This window comes from Microcaecilia unicolor, chromosome 1 (assembly GCF_901765095.1).
Source record: "Microcaecilia unicolor chromosome 1, aMicUni1.1, whole genome shotgun sequence".
NCBI lineage: Eukaryota > Metazoa > Chordata > Amphibia > Gymnophiona > Siphonopidae > Microcaecilia > Microcaecilia unicolor.
Genome location: NC_044031.1, coordinates 395,834,226 through 395,860,031, shown reverse-complemented (window position 1 = coordinate 395,860,031; position 25,806 = coordinate 395,834,226). Strand labels below are relative to the sequence as shown.

The 25,806-nt window shown below is 45.4% G+C and overlaps 1 long non-coding RNA gene across 1 annotated transcript; it reads left to right on the top strand.

Moving 5' to 3' along the window:
- Window positions 1–926: 926 nt before the first annotated feature.
- On the top strand, window positions 927–23,567 carry LOC115460286. Its single transcript, XR_003940447.1, has 3 exons — window positions 927–1,001; window positions 7,415–7,419; window positions 23,555–23,567. It is a non-coding gene; the product is annotated as an uncharacterized LOC115460286 (long non-coding RNA).
- Window positions 23,568–25,806: the final 2,239 nt, after the last annotated feature.

The following is a 25,806-nucleotide window of genomic DNA, read 5'->3' as shown; positions in this document are numbered from 1 at the left end:
TTTTCTTCATCCATGTGCAGTTTTTCTCCTCTCTTCCTTTTCCCTCATCTCATCTCCTTCCTCACTCTTTCCTCCCCTCCATCCATGTCCAGCATTTCTTTTCTCTCCCCTGCCCTCCATCCACCCAGTCCAACAGTGACCCTCCTCTTCCCTGTCCCCATACCCAGTGGCCCTCCTTTCCCCTGCCCTCCATCCACTCAGTCCAGTAGTGACCCTCCTCTCCCCTGCCCCCATGCCCAGTGGCCCTCCTTTCCCCTGCCCTCCATCCACTCTGTCCAGCAGTGACCCTCCTCTCCCCTGCCCCCATACCCAGTGGCCCTCCTTTCCCCTGCCCTCCATCCACTTAGTCCAGCAGTGACCCTCCTCTCCCCTCCCTTCATTCCGCCCTCTCCCCGTTCCTTCCCCCCCCCCAGCGAGCCCCCCCCCCCCCCAGCGAGCCAGTTCTCCTCCCTCCCTCCCTCCGGATCCGTCCCTCACTAACGATCTTCGAATTTTTCACCTGCCCGGCCTGCTAGCGCCGACTCTCCACTGCCGGATCACGCTTCAAAATGGCCACCGAGACTTCTCGCGAGGCCGCCTCTGAAAGTCTCGGTGGCCATTTTTAAAGCGCGAACCAGCAGGGGAGAGAGCGCTAGCGCCTAGCGGGCAGGCAAAGGATTCGAAGATCAGGTCGGTGAGGGACGGATACGGAGGGAGGGAGGAGAGCCGGCTCACGGGGGGGGGCCAGGGGTGGAGGAGAAGGAACGGGGAGAGGGTGGGGTGAAGGGAGAGCTGCCTGTTGCCGGCCCTGCATTTGGGGGGGCATTGCCCCCCCTCAGTCTACGCCCATGGTGAGGCCCCACTTGGAGTGTTGTGTTCAGTTTTGGAGGCCGTGTCTGGCTAAGGATGTTAAAAGACTTGAAAGTGGTTCAGAGAAAAACGACCAAAATGGTTTGGGGTTTGTATCACAAGACATATGAAGATACTTGAGGACCTGAACATGTATACCCTGGAGGAAAAGAGTGATATAATACAGGTGTTCAAATATTTGAAAGATATTAATTTACAAACAAACCTTTTCCAGAGATGAGAAGGTGGTAGAAGTAGAGGGTATGTCTGAGGTTGTGTGTGTGTGTGTGTGGGGGGGGGGGGGGGGCACTGATGGAGGATTAATGATGAAGAGGGTTGTAGATACCTGGACTACCCTCCCGTGGGAGGTGGTAGAGATGAAAATGGTAATGGAATTTAAAAATGTACAGGATAAACACAAAGAAATCCTGTTTAGAAGGTGTGGAACCAAACAAGCTTAGTGGTGATTACATGGCAACACCAGTAATTGGGAAGCAAGACCAGTGCTGGGCAGACTTCTAAGGTCTGTGCCCCGATCGTAGCTGGACAGATTCAGCTTCCATAACTGGGGAAGACCAGTACCAAGCAGAGGTCTGTTTTCTGAAAATGGCAAGGATACCCTTATGAGTTTATCTGGGGCAGACTAGGTAGACCATAAGGGTCTCTATCTGCTGTCATCTCCTATGTTACTATATGTTCTGTAACCTGGATGTGTCATATACCAGGTCTATACCGGCGAGAAAGAGTAGTCTAGTGGTAGTGCAGCTGACTTTGATCCTGGGGAACTGGGTTCGAGTCCCACTGCAGCTCCTTGTGACTCTCGGCAAGTCACTTAAACCTTCATTGCCCCAGGTACAAATAAGTACCTGTATATACTATGTAAATTGCTTTGAATGTAGTTACCACAGAAAGGTGGTATAGCAGGTCCCATTTCCCTTTCCCTAATTACGGGCATCCATTTGAACATGGACATCCCCCTTCCACTTCTGCAAGCGAAGCAGGATGTCCATCTTTGGCCCCTCCCTAGTCCTGCCAAAACACCCATACCGCCCTACCCCCCCCCCCCCCCCCCTTGCCATGTGGACATACTGCAGTGTTAGACAGATAGGCCACTATTAGAAACAGGATACTGGGCTAGATAGATCATTGGTCTGACCCAGTATGGCTATTCTTATGTTCTTATATTCTACTACTACTACTATTTAGCATTTCTATAGCGCTACAAGGTGTACGCAGCGCTGCACAAACATAGAAGGAAGACAGTCCCTGCTCAAAGAGCTTACAATCTAATAGACAAAAAATAAAGTAAGCAAATCAAATCAATTAATGTGTATAGGAAGGAGGAGAGGAGGGTAGGTGGAGGCGAGTGGTTAGAAGTCAAAAGCAATGTTAAAGAGGTGGGCTTTCAGTCTAGATTTAAAGGTAACCAAGGATGGGGCAAGACGTAGGGGCTCAGGAAATTTATTCCAGGCGTAGGGTGCAGCGAGACAGAAGGCGCGAAGTCTGAAGTTGGCAGTAGTGGAGAAGGGAACAGATAAGAAGGATTTATCCATGGAGCGGAGTGCACGGGAAGGGGTGTAGGGAAGGACGAGTGTGGAGAGATACTGGGGAGCAGCAGAGTGAGTACATTTATAGGTTAGTAGAAGAAGTTTGAATAGGATGCGAAAACGGATAGGGAGCCAGTGAAGCGACTTGAGGAGAGGGGTAGTATGAGTAAAGCGACCCTGGCGGAAGACGAGATGGGAAGCAGAGTTTTGAACCGATTGGAGAGGGGAGAGGTGACACAGTGGGAGGCCAGCAAGAAGCAGACTGCAGTAGTCTAAACGAGAGGTGACAAGGGTGTGGATGAGGGTTTTGGTAGAGTGCTTGGAAAGAAAGGGCCAGATTTTACGGATGTTGTAAAGAAAGAAACGACATGTCTTGGCAATCTGCTGGATATGAGCAGAGAAGGAGAGAGAAGAGTCAAAGATGACCCCAAGATTTCGAGCGGGAGTGGGGAGGTGGGTAAAAGATACGGTAACAAACAAGTTTAGTGAAACGGAATTTAAATGGCAAGCCTGTTCAGCAATAATAAAAGACCTCAGTGCAAATGACATTAAACCAGGTGATCTGCTTTAAGATAGAAAGTTAGTTACACCTCCTCAGCAGTTATAACTACTCTGCTAATGCTCTTGGCCAACATTAGCATGCCTACAGATGTAGCATCCTCATCCCCCTATAAGAACATCAACCCCAAGTATTCTCCCTCCCCTAAGCGAAAACAAAATAAAATAAAATAATAAAAAAAGTCCTTGCTCCCATTAATCTCAGGATGAGCCAAACTCCAAAGCTCCCAGGTATAAAGATGATATATCCTAGGTTGTTAAGACAACACAAAGAGGCTGATGGTTCCATAGACAGTTCTGTTCCATTAATAATCGGAGTGGCTCCAAAAGACTGGAGAAGAAAATGCCTCCTTTCTTCTTAAAGTGACAATAGGGAAGAGGTTGATAACTACAGGAAAGTTAGTCTAACCTTAGCTGAATTGATGGAAATATTGCTAAATATAGATTGACTCATACCAAAAAGGAAATTTTCCCTGATACGTTACATCCACTATGGAAGTGAAGACTGGAAGAGCTGAAGATAGAGCTTAATTATCTATTCTAAGCCTTAAACCTGACTTGGAGGCATGCAAAACTGCTCGAAGTGTGGCCATAAACAGACAGAATTCTAAACTCTGTGAGTGAGCATATTAAATTTGTCTATCATATTGGATATCATGAAATTAACTTTTTAGATGTTAATATAACTTGGATTGATGGCAAATTTAATACTAAATTGTTCCGTAAGGACACAGATCGCAACACTGTGTTGCATTATTGGAGCCATCACACCACTCTGCTGAAGAACAGTATTCCTGGAAGCCAACTTCTTAGGGCGCGTAGAATATGTAGTTCGAGAGATGAATATTGTAGACAAGCGGATAGCATGATTGAAAGGTTTCAATTAAGGGGTTATCCCACAAAGATAGTGAAAAGGGCGGCAAAACGAGCTTTCAATTTTCATAGTGGGTAGCAACAGGGGCGCGGAGGTCTAAAGAGTCAGGATCAAGCTTTGACATGTGCGTTACCTTATACGAGGTCATCCCATAAGATTATTCAGATTCTTCAATGACACTGGCCTATACTTACTATTCACGAGACATTTAAATCCACCCCCAGGTTTGCGTTTACATGGGGGATGAATTTGGGTGAACAGTTGAGTAGGAAGAATAGAGGGGTCAGTGATAATATGGAGTTGGGGCACTTTAGATGCAATCATTGCATATATTGCCTTACAAGTCCGGGAGGTGCCTATCCCCCCCACACAGAAGATCTACAGGTTAAGATCGTATACCGATTATGATTCTGGGCTGTGTGTATGGGGTGGTATGTCCTTGCGGGCTATGGTATATTGGGTTAACTACTCGTAAAATCAAGTGTAGGATTGCCCAACACTTAAGCTGTATTTGCACAGAACGTATGGATGCCCCTCTTGTTCCTCACTGGATCACTGCCAAACATACAATCCAGGATTTGAGATTTGTAGTTCTTAATCAGATTAAGTCGGAGAGAGGGGGGTAATCTCTCTCTGATGTTATTAAGAAAAGAGCAGCGGTTGATTCATCGTTGGAATACAGTATCCCCGGGTAGGCTCAATAGGGAGATTGATTGGCTGAGCATTTAGTAGGATATTTAAACCACTGAGAATCCCGGATAGCCAGTACGCATGTGTGGGCGTTTTTTCGTTCCAGTGCTGCTGGTGTACGCGAGCTCCTGATTACCGATAGGAACCGGTATGAGTTTTAAAGATGTGTATTTATATTTGATAGATTATGTAGTTTTGGTTAGGGGTTTAGGAATGATTATTTGCACACTGTATCCCCAGGTAGAGTGAATGATCCTTGAAGACACCGTTATGGGTGAAACATGATCGTGTCGGGTTCTTCGATCAATTGAAATACCATGAACTATTGTGGGGGAGTATATCCTAAGAAGATCTGATTTACGTTAGTTGTGTACCTTCAACAATCTCACGGCTAGTGCAAGAACTTTCCCTTGTCAACATATCATCGGTTGATTTAGCAATATTTGTGCAGTCATTGGAAGCATATATAAGACTTTAGTCCTTGTTTGGTGGACTGTAAATTCTGATGGAATGTCTGAAAAAGTTGACGCAAGGGGTATTATATGCTGTGTTGTATTGTTAATGAAGGATCTGCTGGAGTGTGTAATACTGAAGAAATATGTATTTGAAGTGATTTTATTGATAAATAGGATTAATTTAAGTGGATGAATGAGTATGGATGATAGAGTGTGCATGGGTATTTAATCATTTGTTATAATAGTTATTTGATATTAATAAAGATTGGTGAATCTAATTAGTAGTAACGGTTGCTTGAATATACACATACATATAAACACACACACATACATACATACATATATATACATACATACATACAAATGAATATGCTAATATGGAGGAATGAAGGAAGGGAGAAAGAGCAGGATTTTTTTGGAATAACCATAATGAATATGTATGATATCCGATACATATACATTATGGTTATTCCCAAAAAAGCCAGCTCTTTCTCCCTTCCTTCCTCCTTACCCAGCACTCCCTCTTTCTCTCCAGTAGTATTTCCCCACCCCCTTTCCCATACCATGCCACTGTAGACCATAGAAATGCATAAGCTCTATATGTAGATCCTTCAAGAGGTAGTGTGTCATGATTTAGGCTCTAAAACCCTTTCTGATGTTTTGGTGCCACCTCAGTAAGCCAAGATTGGAGGTGGATACTGGAGGCCTCACTTGGACATTTATTCCCGAAGGTGTCGGGAGTTGTTCCTCCTGATGAAGGACGATACAAATTGCGGTCTTGCATCGAGGAGCTAAAGTGGAGTTGATCTGTGGTGTGATATTCGTCCCAGACGGTAGTGCTCTTCAAGCTGCGTGGCGTCATAGGAGTCCATCATGACCTTTGCACGTGAACGTTTATCTGGACATGAGAGCTAAGTCCCATTACGGAGTTGTAAAACACTAAGTCCTGTATATTATTGGAAGGCGAATAATGCATAAAGAACAGCGCTGGAGAACTGGCGACTTGATGATATTCAGGACTGGTGGTGATCAGTTTGATTAAGGTCATTTCACTCCAATGAAAGTGGACTGTGCTCTATGTATTTGTTGTGCTTGTACTGATAAATATCTTGATGGAATGTTATAGCACAAGTATATAATAAGTGATTAAAGTCAATTTGATTGTGGATGGCGGTATGAAAGGCTGGTATGAGTGAGTTACTAGGGTACCTTATCTGAGTGTGGTTCTTGGTTGTGTTTGCAATATTCTGTATTAAACAATAAGTGTTATAAAAAATTTTAGGGTACTGTTGTGATAATGCCACCTCAGTAAGGCCAACACACAATCTCTCCACTGCAAAACACTATACACAAACTTGTGCAAAAACACACTCATAACCTTACCAAACCATAACAGCACTAATTCCAAGGACAGGATGAGCTACAACCTTATGCGTGGAAAGGCAGCACGGTAATTACACCGGGCTCTAAAACACCAGTAAACTACCTAATGAAAAAAAACAAACAGGGCTGCAAGTACTACACACTAGCAGAATACTGCATCTTGATCACACATGAAAAACACATGACAACAGATATGACATATGGAACTAGAAATAAAAGAAGTATGAAGGCAAAATACTGAACTGGAAAGTTACATCAAGAAGTTAGACTCGGAATGCAGCAATACTAGAAAAATTGAAACTTACATCAAAATATCACAGATGCACATTTCCAAAAGCTGACATATTCCAATTAAATTCTGAATAAAATATTTTTTTCTACCTTTCTTGTCTGATCATTTAGTTTTTCTACTCGCTTTGGTCCCAGACAGTGTCTTCTTTCCATTTGATATTTTTTCACTCACCATGTCCACCATCCTCCTGTGTCCTTATGCGTCCAGAGATGCAGAAATGATAAAAGAAATCAGAGATGCAAACAAAATGGGCAATGCGATAATAATGGGTGACTTCAATTACCCAAACATAGACTGGGTGAATGTAACATCGGGACACGCTAAAGAGGTACAATTCCTTGATGAAATCAAAGACAGCTTTATGGAGCAGCTGGTGCAGGAGCAGACGAGAGATGGAAAAATTCTAGACTTGGTCCTTAGTGGAGCGCATGATCTGGTGAGGGATGTTATGGTACTGGGGCCGCTTGATAACAGTGATAATAATATGATCAGTTTTGATATCAACCTTGAAGTAACTATGCATAGGAAGTCAAATACGTTAGCGTTTAACTTTAAAAAAGGAGACTATGATGGAATGAGAAGAACGGTTAAAAAAAACAGAGGGGCAATTGGGAAGGTACAGCAGGCGTGGATGCTGGTCAAAAGTACCATTCTAGAGGCCCAGGCCAAACATATTCCGCAAATTAGAAAAGAAAGACGGAAGTCCAAGAGACAGCAGGTGTGGTTGACAAGTGAGGTGAAGGAAGCTATTAGGGCTAAAAGAAACGCCTTCAGAAAATGGAAGAAGGAACCGTCTGAAAATAACAAGCAGCAGCATAAGGCATGTCAAAAAGATAGCATTAGAGGCAAAAAAAAACATAGTAAAAAATTTTTTCGGTACATCAAAAGCAGGAAGCGGGCAAAAGAATCGGTTGGCCGCTGGATGACCGAGGGGTAAAAGGTGCGATCAAGGAAGACAAAGATGTAGCGGAAAGATTAAACGAATTCTTTGCTTCGGTCTTCACCGAGGAAAATTTGGGTGGGATACCGGTGTCGGATATGGTATTTCAAGCGGATGAGTCTCAGAAACTTACTGAATTCACGGTAAACCTGGAGGACGTAATGGGGCAGTTTAGCAAACTGAAGAGTAGCAAATCTCCTGGGCCGGATGGTATTCATCCTAGAGTACTGATAGAACTGAAAAATGAGCTTGTGGAGCTACTGTTAGTGATATGCAATTTATCCATAAAAACAAGCGTGGTACCGGAAGATTGGAGGGTGGCCAATGTAACGCCGATTTTTTAAAAAGGTTCCAGGGGAGATCCGGGAAATTATAGACCAGTGAGTCTGATGTCGGTGCCGGGGAAAATGGTAGAAGCTATTAAAAACAAAATTACAGAGCACATCCAAGGACATGGATTACTGAGACCGAGTCAGCACGGCTTTAGTGTGGGGAAATCTTGTCTGACCAATTTACTTCAATTCTTTGAAGGAGTAAACAAACATGTGGACAAAGGGGAACCGGATGACATTGTGTATCTGGATTTTCAAAAAGCGTTTGACAAGGTACCTCATGAAAGGCTACAGAGGAAACTGGAGGGTCATGGGATAGGAGGAAATGTCCTATTGTGGATTAAAAACTGGTTGAAGGATAGGAAACAGAGAGTGGGGTTAAATGGGCAGTATTCGCAATGGAGAAGGGTAGTTAGTGGGGTTCCTTAAGGGTCAGTGCTAGGACCACTGGTTTTTAATATATTTATAAATGATTTAGAGATAGAAGTAACTAGCGAGGTAATTAAATTTGCTGATGACACAAAGTTATTCAAAGTCGTTAACTCGCAAGAGGATTGTGAAAAATTACAGAGGGACCTTACGAGACTGGGAGACTGGGCGGCTAAATGGCAGATGACATTTAATGTGAACAAGTGCAAGGTGATGCATGTGGGGGAAAAAAAGAACCCGAATTATAGCTACGTCATGCAAGGTTCTACGTTAGGAATGACGGAACAAAGAAAGGGATCTGGGTGTCGTCGTTGATAATACGCTGAAACCTTCTGCTCAGTGTGCTGCTGTGGCTAGGAAAGTGAATAGAATGTTGGGTATTATTAGGAAAGGTATGAAGAACAGGTGTGAGGATGTTATAATGCCGTTGTATCGCTCAATGGTGCGACCGCACCTTGAGTACTGTGTTCAATTCTGGTTGCCACATCTCAACAAAGATAGAGTAGAATTGGAAAAGGTGCAGCGAAGGGCGACGAAAATGATAGCGGGGATGGGACGACTTCCCTATGAAGAAAGACTAAGGAGGCTAGGGCTAAATAGTAGTAGTAGGCTCTTCAGCTTGGAGAAGAGACGGCTGAGGTATACATGATAGAGGTATATAAAATATTGAGTGGAGTGGAACAGGTGGATGTGAAGCGTCTGTTCACGCTCTCCGAAAATACTAGGACTAGGGGGGCATGCGATGAAACTACAGTGTAGTAAATTTAAAACAAATAGGAGAAATTTTTTCTTCACCGAACGTGTAATTAAACTCTGGAATTCGTTGCCGGAGAATGTGGTGAAGGCAGTTAGCTTAGCAGAGTTTAAAAAGGGGTTAGACTGTTTCCTAAAGGACAAGTCCATAAACCACTACTAAATGGACTTGGGAAAAATCCACAATTCCAGGAATAACATGTATAAAATGTTTGTACGTTTGGGAAGCTTGCCAGGTGCCCTTGATCTGGATTGGCCGCTGTCGTGGACAGGATGCTGGGCTCGATGGACCTTTGGTCTTTCCCAGTGTGGCATTACTTATGTACTTATGACTACCATCTGTAGCCCTGTCACTGTCCTTCCTTGAATTTCAATATCTGCCCTCAAAGTGTTACGATCCAGCCCTTAAATTCAGCATTTCTCCTCACTCCCCTCCATCCATGTCCAGCATTTCTCCTCTGTCCCTTCCCCTCCATCCGTGTGCATCTCCTTCGTCTTTCCTCCCCTCCATCCTTGTCCAACATTTCTCCTCCTCTCTGCCCTCCCCTCCATTTCTCCTCTCTTCCCTCCCCTCCATCGATGTGCACCTCCTTCCTGACTGTCCTGCCCTCCATCCATCCATCCATGTCCAGCAACTCTCCATTCTCCCCTGCCCTCTCCTCCATCCATCCATATCCAGCAAATTTCCTCTCTCCTGTTCCCTCCATCCATCCATCCATGTCCAGCAATTCTCCTCTCTCACCTGCCCTACCCTCCATGTCAAGCACAGCGCATCAACACCTCTTGTATGGAGGGCGAGTGGTCCTCCCGGTGTCGATGCTTCACGGGTACCGAATCCTTCGGTGTCCCGGAGCTCTCGGTATCGTGACAGGAAGGTGACTGATGGCGATGCTTCTTTGCCTTCGCTCGAAGCACACCAACGGTACCTCCCGGTACCGAAGAGGACGACGTAGAATCCAAACGTCGCCTCGGGGCCGGGTCCGAAGGAGGTTAATCCCGGGGGGGGGGGGGGGCCTGCACCGCAGGTGCCCTTGAGGCAGGTGGAGACCCACTCGATGGCTCACTGCTACCAGCGTAGAATCTCTGGACAGCCATCACCTGCACGCCAGACATCGATGCACCCTCCGATGCCGACATCGATAACGGCGATGACCCCGGTACCGCTGGCTCCGCCGAAGGACCGGACGAGGCTCTGTACAGAATGTTCCAATGAGTCAATCTCGCAGCCTGGGTCCTCTTCTTGAGCTGGAGGCACAAAGTACAGGTGTTAGGGCGATGACCAGTCCCGAGACACTGAAGACATGAGACGTGCCTATCAGTGAGCGAGATTGTCTGGTTGCACTGCGTGCACTTCTTGAAGCCGCTGGCAGGCTTCGATGACATGGGCGGAAAAATCACGCCGGCGAGGTCAAACGCGATGATGCCGAAAATAGGGCACCAAAAAAGGGGGGGAAACCCGGACGGGCAGCGAAAAGGGCCGCTCTCGCAAAAGAAAGAAAACTTACGAGGATAAAAACTACGAAATAGCGGAAACTTTTTCTCTTCCTCTTTTTTTTTTTTTTTAAAGAATACACGAGAAGAAAACAAGCTGGAAAGGCGCTACAACTGTGGCGAAGAACGCGGCGGGGGCCTCTCTGGGGCACAGATCGATCGGTACACGTCCGTTCTGAATCGTGGAAAAAGAGAGACTGAGGAGCACGCTCACATTTGGGCGTGAAGGCGGTCGCGCATGCGCGAGGCATACGGATCACGTGAGAGCTAGCAAACTTCTGTTGCTAGGAAGATCTTCCGATCCTGGGGCTGCCGTGGACGTCACCCAATCGTGAGAACAAGCAGCCTGCTTGTCCTCGGAGAAAATTATTTACGGTGACGCCCCGGTTTACATGCCAGACCTCATAGACTTGCCACTCAGAAATACTAAAAGATCAGCACGCACATTCCTAAATCTTCATTTCCCCAGCTGCAAAGGACTAAAATACTAACACATGCATCCAGCTTTTCCTACATAGGTACGCACCTCCCACATGAAACAGCAGCTTTCTGGGCTAGAAGCAGGGTTGTCCTGACAGCTGGGAGACAGAGGTGCAAATACTGCTCTGTCCATTGTCCCCCCTGCACTGGGTGTGGTACAGTGCTAGGGGGAATGTCACGTAAGATGCAATTCTGGCTCAGGATACTCCTGGCTAGAAGGTGGTGACATTAGCAGCCACGTGAGTTAGAACAAGTAGCTGCAGGTGCAGGGTGTGAAGGGGGCAAGGTGAAAAGTAGAGTGCTGCACCTGGCATGAGATGGGAAGACACAGGAGACTGAGCTGGGTATGGCAAAAGACTGAGGGTGGTGAGTTCTGTGGCCTGAGAAGGAAAGGTAAGGAAAGTGAAGCAAATGCTAGGCCCACCACCATCATTAGTCTAGAGCAAATGTTGGGAGAATAGTGAAAACATACACAAAGCGTGAAAAGAAGCTGGAAGGGAGGGGTTGCCATTTGTGCTAGAACAGGCCTTATTTCTTGATGAACCACTGGGAAGACCACCAAGGTACTTTAACCTCATGACAGCTTATGAGCATGAAAAACACCTGTGGACCTGAAGATCGCAAAACGTTACCCAGTTTGACAGACTTGTCATTCCAGAAGTCCTATAAAATTGTTTTACAAAGGAAAAGGGAACTATTTTATTTTGAAGTCAGTTGTGTTAAACTAGTAAAAAAGGCAAAGCAAGAGATGCACATACCACTGTCATCTTCTCCAGATCTATGAATGCCTGAGCTTCTTTCTCAAGACTCTTCAGCTCTTTTACCACATTCATGTGGAAGGCATTCAGTTTTTCTAACCTGTGCAGAATTAAAAGAACTGCTTGTTCAAACACACTCAAAGTTATTTTTCCCACAGAATAAAAAGCATGCTTAATTTCTGCCATGCAGATAATATGGAAATGTAGGTGTATGTTCAGAAACCTTGGCATTTTAGAAAAAGCTAGGCAAATATGAATCCTTTTCTAAAACACATGGCACTGTCAAAGCCATACCTATAGGTGGTAACCCATACAATGGGAGAGCAATTTTAAACAAAATTGCTCAGTAGCACTAGATGCATGGGTATGCAACTAGGGGGCTTCACAAGTTTTCATATACAGAGAATCAAGGTGCAATCCTCAAAAACTCAAAGTTTTTGCACCTCAAGGTGGTTTTGAACCCTGGAGAGGTAAACTCCACCTCATGCTTTCCTCCAAAGCCCAAGATCCAAACATAGCAGTTAGCTGACAGTTACATGCAATTTAAAGGTGTAAGTGCTGATAGGAGTCATATATCCTGGAAATGTCTCTATTCTAAACTATGTAATACATGTACGCTTTGAAGGACCTCTCAAGCCACACCCAAAATGTGCTGCTTTAAATATCTGCAAGCCACTGCATATAAGTAGTGCCAATTGTAATATCCATACTTTTACACATTCATGCTTTTACACATGTAAATAACCATTACATACTGTAAATGGAGCCTTCCTTTTCCAAAATCACCTCCTGAACAAAATATGCAGCTAGCGCATGAATTAGCACATTTTGTCAAGCCAGTACAGTAACTGTTACCACACTCGTGCATTAGCAAAATATGTTACTTCACATGCTAACTGCTTAGCACTCTAGAAGGGCCCCTTAAAGGCAATGATCACTTGCGACTTTAAGCCCACTGGAGAAATCAGGATCAGGAATAAGAGAAACTAGGAAAACAGAGCTTCACCTTTCCTAGAACCTCCAAATGAGGACAAATATAAGCTATAACTTCAGAATTCATTGGACACCTTCAGAACCCTCATAGTACTCAATAACTAGGAAAGGTAAAATTTATACTCCTCTCCAGATGCTCTGCAAAAGAAAAGGACTGCCAGATTTAGTTAAGCTCTGGAACTCGTTGCCGGAGGATGTGGTAACAGTGGTTAGCATTATCTGGAGAAGTTCCTGGAGGAAAAGTCCATAGTCTGTTATTGAGATGGGCATGGGGGAAGCCACTGTTTGCCCCCGGGAGTGGCAGCATGGAATTTTGCTATTTTGGTTTCTCTCAGATACTTGTGATCTGGATTGGCCACTGTTGGAAGCAGGATACTAGGCTAGATGGACCATTGGTCTGACCCAGTATGGCTATTTTTATGTAGAATGAAGTCCCCACTTTGGAAGACAAGATTGAATTGTTTTGAAAGAATACTTACTTTCTAAAACTGATACAAGGAATTTCTGTATAAGCAGCTTAGTTTTTTATCATAAAGAAACTATGTACCAAATTTCATCAAAATCTGAGATGGGGACCCCTGGTCCACTTGACACGGAATGACTCAATAAACCACTTCTTCTGTTACCCTCCTGTTCTATTTTTTCGTCTTTTTTGATCTGCTTTTTTACTTTTGATCTGCAAAAACTTATTCAGGTATCGGCGATATTCAGACCAGTTCCTGGATAAGTATTTGGATAAACTTAGGAGAGCCCTTCCTAACATGATTAACTGAAAATTGCTGCTAACCGGCTAACTCCTGGTTTTATCCAGACTCCACCCACAGCAAGGCTGGTGTTAAGGTGTACAACCCCCTCTCCCCATGCTACGGGGGGGGGGGGGGGGCTCCAAGCCTGGCCTAAGCTGAAGAAGAAACAGAGGGGCATTTTTGACATGACGTCTAAATCAGATTTGGGACGTTTTGTGAAAAACATCCAAAAATCAAATGACAGAATGATTTTTGAACCCAAAAAGTCTATTTTTTGTTTTAAAAATTGCCATTTTCTAGATGTTTTTGTACTTGGTTCATCTTTCTTTAGGTATCATTTTTGGGGGAAAAACGTACAAAAACAAGACATTGGTATGTCTGGGGACCAGCATTCTTAGTAGACTGGCCAAACAGACATCCCAGCAGAGTAGTGGGGCAGCCTAGGGGGCACTACAGTGCACATTACATAAAAGGTCCCAGATACAACTTTCATCGTAACCCTCATATTGTATTGTGAGCCTTCCAGAAACAAAAAAACTACTGTACCTCACTGTGCACCTATGCAATAGCCCTCAAGCCTGCAGGTGTCACCTATACATAGATATAGCAGGTATTTAGTGGTTTTGGAGGACTTACATTTTCCACCACAAGTGTATCATCAGAGTGGAATAGCCTTGGGTACACTTCTCTACACTCCACTGCACTAACCACTAGCCTACTCCTGGGAGCAGCTTGCTGCTCTAATAGGAATGGCCATCATATCTGAAGCTATCATGGCGCCTGGTATGTATTGTCAAATCTTTGTGGGGTGGGAGGGGATCAGTGACCACCAGGGGATTAAGGGGGGTGTCATGCCTTAATCTCACCAATGGTAATCTGGTCATTTAGGGCACCTTTTTCTAACTTAGTTGTATTTGAAACAGGTCTAGACAAGATCGTCTCAATTTTTGCCCCAGTCATTTTGGTTTTGTTCCATTATGGCAGAAAAATGTCTAACTTTTGGGAACGCCCTAGCCCACCCAAAACACGCCCCCAACAGCCCCTTGAAATTTGGACAAACTGCGAAGAAAAAAACATCTCAAATTAGAGTTTCAAAAATCACAATTTGGACATTTTTGCTTGAAAAACATCCTTCTGCCACTGTATGATGCTTTTCTCTTTTGAAAATGAGCACCACAGTTTGCTGGCAGGCATTGGGGCCCCGTTCCAATTTTCTGTCCTAGGCCCCAGCATGTCTAACACCAGCCTTTGCCCCCAAACCCCCTGACACTAACCAGATCATGCCAAGGTGGTCCAAGCAGATATTCAGCAACATTAGCTGCTTAAGTGCCACTGATTATTGGGGCAAGACCCAGTCTTCCTGAGTTAGCCAGATAGTAGTCTTTCCCACCCAGTTAACTCACACAGAATATTGACCTCAATATTTTTGGTGTGGTAGTTTAAAAATCAGGATTGAAAAAGCATAGATTTTTACCATGCTACTCGTTTGGACCCATAGCAACTAAGGAAGTTATTTTAGAAGGGTTATATGGCATTTGTAAATATTTATTTATTTATTACATTTGTATTCCACATTTTCCCCGCATAGCAGTAGGCTCAATGTGGCTTACAGGTTCCGGAGAGGAGAGTACTAACTCCTGGAATATATACAGAGTGGAAAATAGAGTAACAGTAGGTGCAAGGAAGCTGATAAGGTTCTGGAAAAGAGAATATAACTCTGGGACGAATATATAGTAGCATATAGAAAGAAGTAATCCCAATGAGGCTGATAAGTCTCAGGGGATGGGACTACAAGTTCTAGTGAGCAATACAGAGTAGGATAAGGATAGAAGTACGCTTAATTATAACTGGAGTGGTAAAATTCGTACGGTATGAAGTAATATGATTATGTGGAAGGGGTATTGTTCATTTCTTAGTTCGATAGATGTGATGCATTGTTCATGAATTACTTCAGGTCTGCTGGGTAGGCTTTCTGGAAGAGGTGAGTCTTGAGGTCTTTTCGGAATTTTAGATGGGTGTTCACAGCTTTAATGTTTCTAGGTAATGCGTTCCAGAGCTGGATGCAAATGTAGGAAAAGCTGGATGCATATGTTGATTTGTATTTTAGTCCTTTACAGTTTGAGTAATGGAAACTTCCATTACCCAAACTGTAAAGGACGTTTCTAAACGTTCTTGTTGATTCGATGATGTTTCTAGTTCATAAGTCAATAAGTTCGGTCATGTAGGTTGGGGCCAGGCCATGGATTATTTTGTGGACCAGAGTGCAAATTTTGAAGGCTATTCGTTCCTTGATTGGTAGCCAGTGTAGTATTTCGCGAAGAGGTTTAGCACTTTCAAATCTTGTCTTTCTGAAAATGAGTCTAGCTGCCGTGTTCTGTGCGGTCTGGAGTTTCCTTAAGATCCGTTCTTTGCATCCCGCATATATGGCGTTACAGTAGTCAACATTTGAATTATGTTACGTGAATTATGTTAAGTAAATAGCAGGTTTTTATATATATATATATATATATATATATATATATATATATAAATAGCCTTCTGCATCTAAGTAGCTATTTAAGGGGTTCTTTTACAAAGTGTCGGTAAGCCCAACACGGGCTTACCTAATGCTAAATCAAGACTACCTCTGGCCCAATGTGGCCACCAGTGGTAGTTCCACCCTGAGGACGTGCCATTTCCATGGCAAAAAGAAAACCTCTGGAAATGGCTTGCATGGCGGTAACCTGGCATCGTTGTGCACTGCACGGTTACTGTCGGGTTACCGCAGGAGCCCTTATTGCCACCTCAATGAGGGCTCCCTGCCACATGGCCATGTGGTAGGAATTCTCTTACCACATGGCCAAGTTTGTCTGGGGGCTTTTTACCTGCTGCTGTAAAAAGGGCCCTGACACACAGGAAAAAAGACCCCTGCTGCTAGCACAGGGACCTTTTTCCTGCAGTTTGGTAAAAGGACCTCTAAATGAAGCCACTACTACTTCCACATATATTTATTTTATTTGTTGCATTTGTATCCCACCTTATCCCACCTCTTTGCAGGCTCAAAGTTGCTTACAATACATCATGAGTATATATAATATGTATATAACATAATATATAATATAATATATGTGGCTTGTACGGTTTTGAAGAAGGTGTATTCTGGGTATGGTTTGGGCAAGCCTGAAAAGTATGCATGTCCTACTTATTTTTGCAACAGCAATAAATGCATACTTTAAAAAATGTACCCTTTGGCATTTAAATCTGCTCAGAGGCATACTAGTGTCTTGTTTGGACTGAGGTTTTGGAGGTGTTTTTGAGAGGGCCATTGTGCTTACCTCTCTGATGTTTAAAACTAGGTGAAAGATGTCTAATTTTGTAAAATACAGCACGTTTACATATAAGTAGTTGCACTTATATGTGTAGGTTGTAAAAATTGGCTGATTTCATGTGTGAATGCGTATATTTTTAAAATAGGTTCCAGCACATACATGGGCTTTTCCCACATCTTTATGAGTATTTTGTGAAAGGCTCAATGTTCAGTGAGCCTTTTGTAAAATACACTTCAAATTTTCTACAATATGTACAAACTAGGACATTGCTTTCCTAGCTAGACGACTAGCTTTTTCTGTATTAAGTAATGTTCATTACAACAGGGAAAGGAAACAAGGATTCAAATGAGTCTTAATCTGCAGCCTGACTCAGATGTCAGCTCTTCTTGTTTGTTTTGCACTTGATAAAATAGCTTTGCCTGGCTTTTAAATATAAGGACTCTTTCAAATTGGTTATGACAACAGTGTTTTTCATAAAATAGAAAAACCACCAGTAGGTAATACACATGGCACTGTTTTACCTGAAGTCTATATGTAAAATAAATAATCATGCCCTGAGGTTAGAAACGTAGCACTCAGACATAATGAATTTCTAAAAGAATAAGTGGACCTTGATTCTTAGAGTCAAGAATGTAATAGGGATAGGAGAGATGGATACATACAATCCATGACCATCGATAGGAAACTTTACCATCCGTTATTCCCTATCCCTATTCCTTGCCAAACAGGACTATTACACCCAATTAACTAATTCCCTCAGCTCCAACCCTCGTTGTCTCTTCACCACCCTTAACTCCCTCCTTAAAGTGCCCTCCGCTCCCCCCCCCCCCTCACTCTCTCCTCAAACTTTGGCTGACTACTTCCGCGATAAGGTACAAAAGATCAACCTCGAATTTACTACCAAACCACCTCCTCCTCCTCACCCCCTAACTCACTCCCTCAACCAACCAACCCAGGCCTCCTTTTCCTCTTTTCTTAATATCACCGAAGAGGAAACCGCCCACCTTCTTTCCACCTCGAAATGAACCACCTGTTCCTCTGACGCGATCCCCCACCAACTTACTTAACACCATCTCTCCTACTGTCACCCCTCCATCTGTCATATCCTCAACCTCTCTCTCTCCACTGCAACCGTTCCTAACACCTTCAAGCATGCTGTTGTCACACCTCTCCTCAAAAAACCAATCACTTGACCCTACCTGCCCCTCCAACTATTGCCCCATCTCCCTCCTACCCTTCCTCTCCAAGATACTTGAACGCGCCGTTCACAGCCGCTGCCTCGATTTTCTCTCCTCTCATGCCATCCTCGATCCGCTTCAATCTGGTTTTCGCCCTCTACACTCGACAGAAACGGCACTCACCAAAGTCTGTAATGACCTGTTCCTTGCCAAATCCAGAGGCCATTACTCCATCCTCATCCTCCTCGACCTTTCCGCCGCATTTGACACTGTCAATCATAATTTACTCCTTGCCACACTATCTTCACTTGGGTTCCAGGGCTCTGCCCTCTCCTGGTTCTCCTCTTATCTCTCCCAGCGTACCTTCAGAGTACATTCTCATGGATCTTCCTTCATCCCCATCCCGCTCTCTGTTGCAGTTCCTCAGGGATCTGTCCTTGGACCCCTTCTTTTTTCAAATCTACACCTCTTCCCTGGGCTCGCTGATCTTATCTCATGGCTTCCAATATCATCTCTATGCTGACGACACCCAGCTTTATCTCTCCACACCAGACATCACTGCGGAAATCCAGGCCAAAGTATAGGCCTGCTTATCGGACATTGCTGCCTGGATGTCCAACCACCACCTGAAACTGAACATGTCCAAGACAGAGCTTATTATCTTTCCACCCAAACCCACATCTCCTCTCTCCCCACTCTCTATCTCAGTCGATGGCACTCTCATCCTCCCAGTCTCATCTGCCCGCAACCTCGGAGTCATTTTCGACTCCTCCCTCTCCTCTGCGCATATCCAGCAGATAGCCAAGACCTGTCACTTCTTTCTGTACAACATCAGCAAAATTCGCCCTTTCCTCTCTGAGCACACCACCCGAACTCTCGTCCACTCTCTTATTACCTCTTGCCTTGACTATTGCAACCTACTCCTCACTGGCCTCCCACTTAGCCACCTATCCCCCCTTCAATCCGTTCAGAACTCTGCTGCACGTCTTATCTTCCGCCTGGACCGATATGCTCATATCACCCCTCTCCTCAAGTCACTTCACTGGCTTCCAATCAGGTACCGCATACAGTTCAAACTTCTCCTACTAACCTACAAATGCACTCAATCTGCAGCCCCTCACTACCCTTATCTCCCCTTACGCTCCTACCCGAAACCTCCGCTCACAGGACAAATCCCTCCTCTCTGCTCTCTTCTCCACCATCGCCAACTCCAGGCTCCGCCCTTTCTGCCTTGCCTCTTCCTATGCTTGGAACAAACTCCCTGAGCCCATACGCAGAGCCCCCTCCCTGCTCATCTTCAAATCCTTACTCAAAGCCCATCTCTTCAATGTCACCTTCGGCACCTAATCATTTTACCTCTATCCAGGAAATCTAGACTGCCCCAATTGACTGTCTGCCCATGTTGTCCATTAGATTGTAAGCTGACTGCACATGTTGTCCTTTAGATTGTAAGCTCCTTTGAGCAGAGACTGTCCTCCTTTGTTAAACTGTACAGCGCTGCGTAACTCTAGTAGCACTTTAGAAATGTTAAGTAGTAGTAGCAGTAGCATTATTATGTTAGAAAAAGAATAAAAACTGCAGTTGTATAACATTGAACTCACTTCTGGTTCAAGCCGTGGAAATACAATTTCCATAGCATCAAGCAGATCAATCCATAGACTGGTGGGTTGTGTCCATCTACCAGTAGGTGGAGATAGAGAGCAAAGCTTTGCCTCCCTATATGTGGTCATGTGCTGCCAGGAAGTCCTCAGTATTCTCTCTATCTCAGCAGGTGTGGTCACACGCAGCAGCTCTGGCTTGGCCTCCACACCTATTTGCTTAGGCTTTGTTGAGTGCCTGGGGTTGAGGGCTCTCTTGAGCAAGTGCAAACCTGGTGGTTCCAGGTCCCTCCATTTCTCCCCCTCCCGCTGGCTCCGTTTAAAAAAAAAAAATTTTTAACGTTTAAAATAGATGTTTATCTTCAGCTGCTCACTGGGAACACCAATTTGTCACAGCTCGGAGCAAGAAGCAGGTAATTTTACCTTTTATCAGCGGGCAGGGGGTTCCCGAATGCTTCCCTCGTGCAAAATGGCGGCAGAATTTAAGGGCGCTAAAAGATGTTCTCCTGACCGCGTTTGCGCGGTCAGTGGTGAGGTGCGGGGTGCGGAGGCAGAGTTGCCCTATTTAACTGGTTCTGATGATACCGAGTTTGCCGGGCTGTCCGCCATTGCGGCGTCAACGGTTTTTCCCGCCATGACCGCCCTTTCTTCTTTGGGCGCCCATCCCCCACTAGCCACCCCTCCTCCATTGACTGCCCAGGCAATTCGGGCGGCCCAGTCTAGTGCAGCCGCCCATGATTTGGGTGGCAGTAAAAAAGTTAAGCGCTCCCGCACAACCAAGTGGAGTGACGCTATGGACGCCATTTTGATGGTGCAACGCTCCTCTCCCTCTCTCTCAGGTTTGAGGTTGAGAGCTCTGCTAGGGCCTTTGCCCAGGCCACAGAGACTCACAGACAGGAGGGGTTTTCCCCCGAGTTTGTGTTACTGCTGCATCAGGCGTTCCAGCTGCAAAATGCTGCTCCAACCTCCCGGGCCTCTTCTGTGGCTGACAAGGTTGAGGTGCCCGCTTTGTTTAAGCGTCCGCGGGTGGAGCCTTCTGTTTTGGAGAACTCTGGCTCAGAGGTAGATGAGGGCAGCATCTCTGAATTTTCCCAGCGGGGGGATTCTATGGAGGAGGCTGACCCTCGCTCTGATGGAGCTGATGACCCTTCCGCAGCGCAGCTTTTCCGCTCGGAGGAGCTGCCTAACCTGTTGATTCAGGCTATGGGCATTCTAAACATTTCCTCGCCAGATGAAGTTCCTCCAGCCTTGGCTGGTCCCTCCATTATGTTGGGAACCAAGCGTCCACCCAGGACCTTTCATATCCATGAAGCCATGCATACTCTCATTTCGGCTCAGTGGGACTCTCCGGAGGCGAGCCTCAAGGTGGCTCGGGCTATGTCCCGGCTTTACCCCCTGCCTGAGGGCGAACGAGAGGCCTTACGCTGGCCGGCAGTGGACTCTCTGATCACGGCAGTGACAAAAAAAGACGGCCTTGCCGGTTGAGGGCGACACGGCCCTCAAAGAGCCTCAGGACAGAAAACTAGAAGCAGCCTTAAAGATGGCCTTTGAGGCAGATGCCTTGTACTTGCAGGCTTCAGTATGCGGCTCGTATGTGGCCAGGGCATGCCTGCCTGTGGTGCAGTGGACTTCCCCCTTGGATCCGTCCTTGAGGGTGAATTGGCTGGTCCTGGATTCGGCAGACCTTCTCTATGACGTCGAGAGCTTCGGCTAAAGGTCTTGCTCAGACAGTTGCCGCCCGTAGGTGGCTTTGGCTTAAATATTGGTCTGCTGACCAGGCCTCCAAGTTACCCTTTAAAAGCAAATTGCTTTTCGGGGACGAGCTGGAAAAGATTGTCACTGAGCTCGGCAGTTCTAAAGGAAAGAGGTTGCCGGAAAGCAGGGCGAAGTCCAGTAGTGCCTGCTCTGGTCCCGTGAGGGGACGTTTTCAAGAGGCCCGTCGATATCGTCCGGGCAAGTCTGGAGCCTCCTTCTCCAAGCAGCGGTTCTCTCCAAAGCAGCATTCCTTTCGCAGAGACCGCCGACCAGGAGGTACTTCCTCCGGTCCTGCCCCGGGGTCTCGTACCCAATGACGGGCCCCTGGTCCAGGGTAAATAGGAGGACGGCTGTCTTCATTCCTGGACGAGTGGACCAGGGTAACTTCAGACACATGGGTTCTGGAAGTGATAAGAGATGGCTACAAGTTGGAATTCTGCCGGCCTCTAAGAGACTGTTATGTAACGTCTCCCTGCAAGTCCCCGCTCAAAGTGGCGGCGGTTCAGCACACCTTGGACAATCTGATCCGCCTGGGTGCGGTGGCTCCAGTCCCCGCAGAACAGTGCGGTACGGGACACTACTCCATTTACTTTGTGGTGCCAAAGAAAGGAGGCTCTTCTCGGCCGATTCTCAACCTAAAAAGGGGTCAATCGGGCCTTGAGGGTGCAGTATTTCTGCATGGAGACTCTCCGCTCTGTTATCTCCGCAGTGAAGAAGGGAGAGTTCCTGACGTCCCTGGACATCAAGGAGGCCTATCTGCACATTCCTATCTGGCAGTTGCATCAGCGTTTCCTGCGTTTCGCAGTGCTGGGCCGGCATTTCCAGTTCCTAGCCCTCTCTTTCGGGTTGGCTACGGCCCCACGGACCTTTTCCAAGGTGATGGTCGTCATTGCAGCGTATCTCCGCAGGGAAGGAGTGCAAGTCCATCCTTATCTGGATGACTGGCTGATTCGGGCCCCCTCCTTTTTGGCGTGCGCGAAAGAGCGACAAACAAGGTCATTGCTCTGCTGAGCTCCCTGGGATGGATCATCAACCAGGAGAAAAGCCAGATTCTGCTGACACAGTCCCTGGAATATCTGGGAGTGCGGTTCAACACCAAGACGGGCAGAGTGTTCCTGCCGGAAAGCCGGAACCGCAAGCTTCAGGCCCAGGTGGGCAGGCTCCTGGACTGCTCAGTTCCCAGAGCTTGGGACTATGTGCAGCTGTTGGGCTCCATGACAGCCACGATGGAAGTAGTGCCCTGGGCCAGTGCCCATATGAGACCGCTCCAGCACTCTCTTCTGCGGCGTGGGCTCATTGGGCCATTATTTTACCATGGCTATGAAAAAGGGCTTATTTTTAATTGTCCGGGAAATGAGCATGCACTGAAATGAAAACAAGCACATGCCTATTTATGGCCTGAGTCCTTACTGCCACCTATTGACCTAGTGTTAAGGGCCCATGTGCCCCGTACGGTAACCATACAGTGTGCACCAACTCCTGATTACCGCTGGGAACACCACCACCCCCTCCCCCCAGTAGAAAATTATTTTCTACTGCAGGATTTTGCACACACCAAACTCAGAATTACCACCAGGTCACATGCTAGCCCAGCAGTAATGCCAATTTGGCGCACACTACCCTCACAGTAGCCCTCCGCGCCTTAGTAAAAGGTTCCCTAAATCTCCTGTTCCTCCACCTCACTACATACTACTAAACATTTCTAAAGCGCTACTAGGGTTACGCAGCACTGTACAATTTAACTTAAAAGGACATTCCCTGCTCAAAGAGCTTACAATCTAAAGGACAAGTGAATAGTCAGTTCGATAGGGGCAGTCTGGATATCCTGAAGGTAAGAGTTAGGTGCCGAAAGCAGCATTGAAGAGGTGGGCTTTAAGCAAAGACTTGAAGATGGGCAGGGAGGGTGCTTGGCGTAAGGGCTCAGGAAGGTTGTTCCAGGCATAGGGTGAGGTGAGGCAGAATAAGTGGAGCCTGGAGTTGGCAGTGGTGGAAAAGGGTACTGAGAGGAGGGATTTGTCCTGTGAACAGAGGTTTTGGGTGGGAACGTAAGGGGAGATGAGGGTAGAGAGGTAGTGAGGGGCAGCAGACTTTGCATTTGTAGGTGAGGAGAAGAAGCTTGAACTGAATGCGGTATCGGATTGGAAGCCAGTGAAGTGACCTGAGGAGAGGGGTGATATGAGTATATCGGTTCTGGTGGAATATAAGACGTGCAGAATATAAGACATACTGGACCATCGGTAGCAGATGTGGTATATAGTGTGATGGGGATTATGGGGCAGCTCAAAGCCCAAGGAGAAAATAGAATACACAAAATCAACAACAAAAAAGTGCTACCTAATAGGGTGTAAAGCAGAGGAACAGAGTAGTACTAAATTCAAAAAAATGTGGAGAAAAAAAGACCTCAGTCGAAAACGAGTCCAACCCTGCTGGCAACCACCATAACTTACAAAGGCAGCTCTCAATAATCATAGGTCAAGAAAAACTCCATATGATTGGAAAATCAAATTCTCACAAATTCAGCACTGATCCTCAAACCTTACATCCGAAGAAGAAAAATAGTTCAATTATAATACTGGCCACCGGTCAAAAATTGTTTTCATGTATAGTTCTCATTTAGACAGCTCCAACAGTCTATATAATGAATACTTACCTCAAGCAAATGAATTGAAGTGCCCGACAGGGGTTCCCTGTTTCGCCGTTCCAGATACTTCAGGAAAAATCTGCAGCTTGACAGCTTTTGAAATACTGTCATATTAGGTTATGGGGGAGCCGAATAGTCAATAAACAGTATGAGCTGTAACTCCTGCTTGTGTAATCTAATAGTGTAGGGTCTGAGAAACAGCCAAACACAATCTCAAAGGGTTGTGCACAAAAATGAATAAATATCAGTAATGATAAACATGTAGGAAATACCCTCAGAAACCAAGGTTTCTACCAAGGTCTGACCAACAGAACACTGATATCTATAAAAGATTTTTGTGCCTGTGATCTTGTCTCGTTCATAGGGTATATTTTCCCACACATTAACAAATGAAGCTGATTTGTTTAAAACATTACTGAGTACAATACATTTTTCAATCTACAGCATAGCTTAAGTAAAAAAAAAACCTTAAGCTTTCTCTTAGCTGGCTTGAAACCCCACACTTCAGCTTGTGACTTTCAATTTTATTCAACAGGGCCCAGATCGTTTCACCCACTTCAGGGCTTCATCAGGAACCACTCAACTTGAGCATGATTGTTATAGGGTTATGGATCTTAAAAACAAAACCAAATTTCTGTACCTCAAGTAGTTCTGGAGCAACCTCACAAACACCCAATTACCATTCTGACAGCTATTTTTCTGAAACTGGGTGATTAGTCAGTATTGCTTTCTCTCATCTTTAATCTTATTTTGGATGTCTTCTTCTATATACTGATTTTAGTTTTGCAAGAGGAAGTGCTGATTTCTTAATATTTGCCTTTTATCATATTTTTGTTAAATTCTCATTTTCTTAAAGGCAAGCTTTGTTCCTTTTTACTAGTGTATAAGGGTAACATGAATAAAAATGGGAAAATTAGGTTCTTACCATGATAATTTTCTTTCCTTTAGTCAAGCAGATGAAGCCATTACTTATGGGTTGTGTCCATCAAGCAGCAGGGGGAGATAGAGAGCACTCAACTTTTCTCAGTGTCTCATGGCCAGCTAGCTCCACTGTCTCTTCAGTATTTGAAGCTTCCAAAGCAGTATGGCAAACTGCAATGGGAATAACATGAACTTTCCTCACAGCGAACGATGGCCCCTTAACAAGGGCATGAACTCAAAAAAGGAGGAAATGAACTCATCCTCCCAAAACATGAACTGGAGGGAATGAACTCATGCTCCTATAACTGTAACAAGAATCCTGAAGACTGTTTTCCGACTCCCCAAAGAAGGAATATAACTTCAGGAAACAAGAACAGCACCTAAAATCAGAATCACTGCAATACAGACAATTATACAGGGAGGGCTCATGGCTTCATCTGCTATGACTAAAGGAAAGAAAATTATCATGGTAAGAACTTAATTTTCCCTTCCTTGTCATCAAGCAGATGAAGTCATTACGTATGGGCTGTAACAAAGCAATCCCTAAATAGGTTGGGAACAAGCCACACCACGCGCTAGCACCTGTGCTCCAAAACGCGCATCCCTCCTGGCAGCCACATCCAACCTGTAATGTCGGGCGAAAGAGAGCTTAGAAGCCCATGTTGCAGCACTGCAAATCTCATGAAGAGATAGTGCTCCAGTTTCCGCCCAGGAAGAGGAAATCGCTCTTGTGGAATGTGCCTTAAAGGCTTCAGGCGGAGCCCGGCCAGACAGCAGATATGCTGAAAAGATAGCTTCTTTGAGCCAATGGGCAATAGTGGCTTTAGACGCTGAAGACCCTCTGCGAGGACCTGCA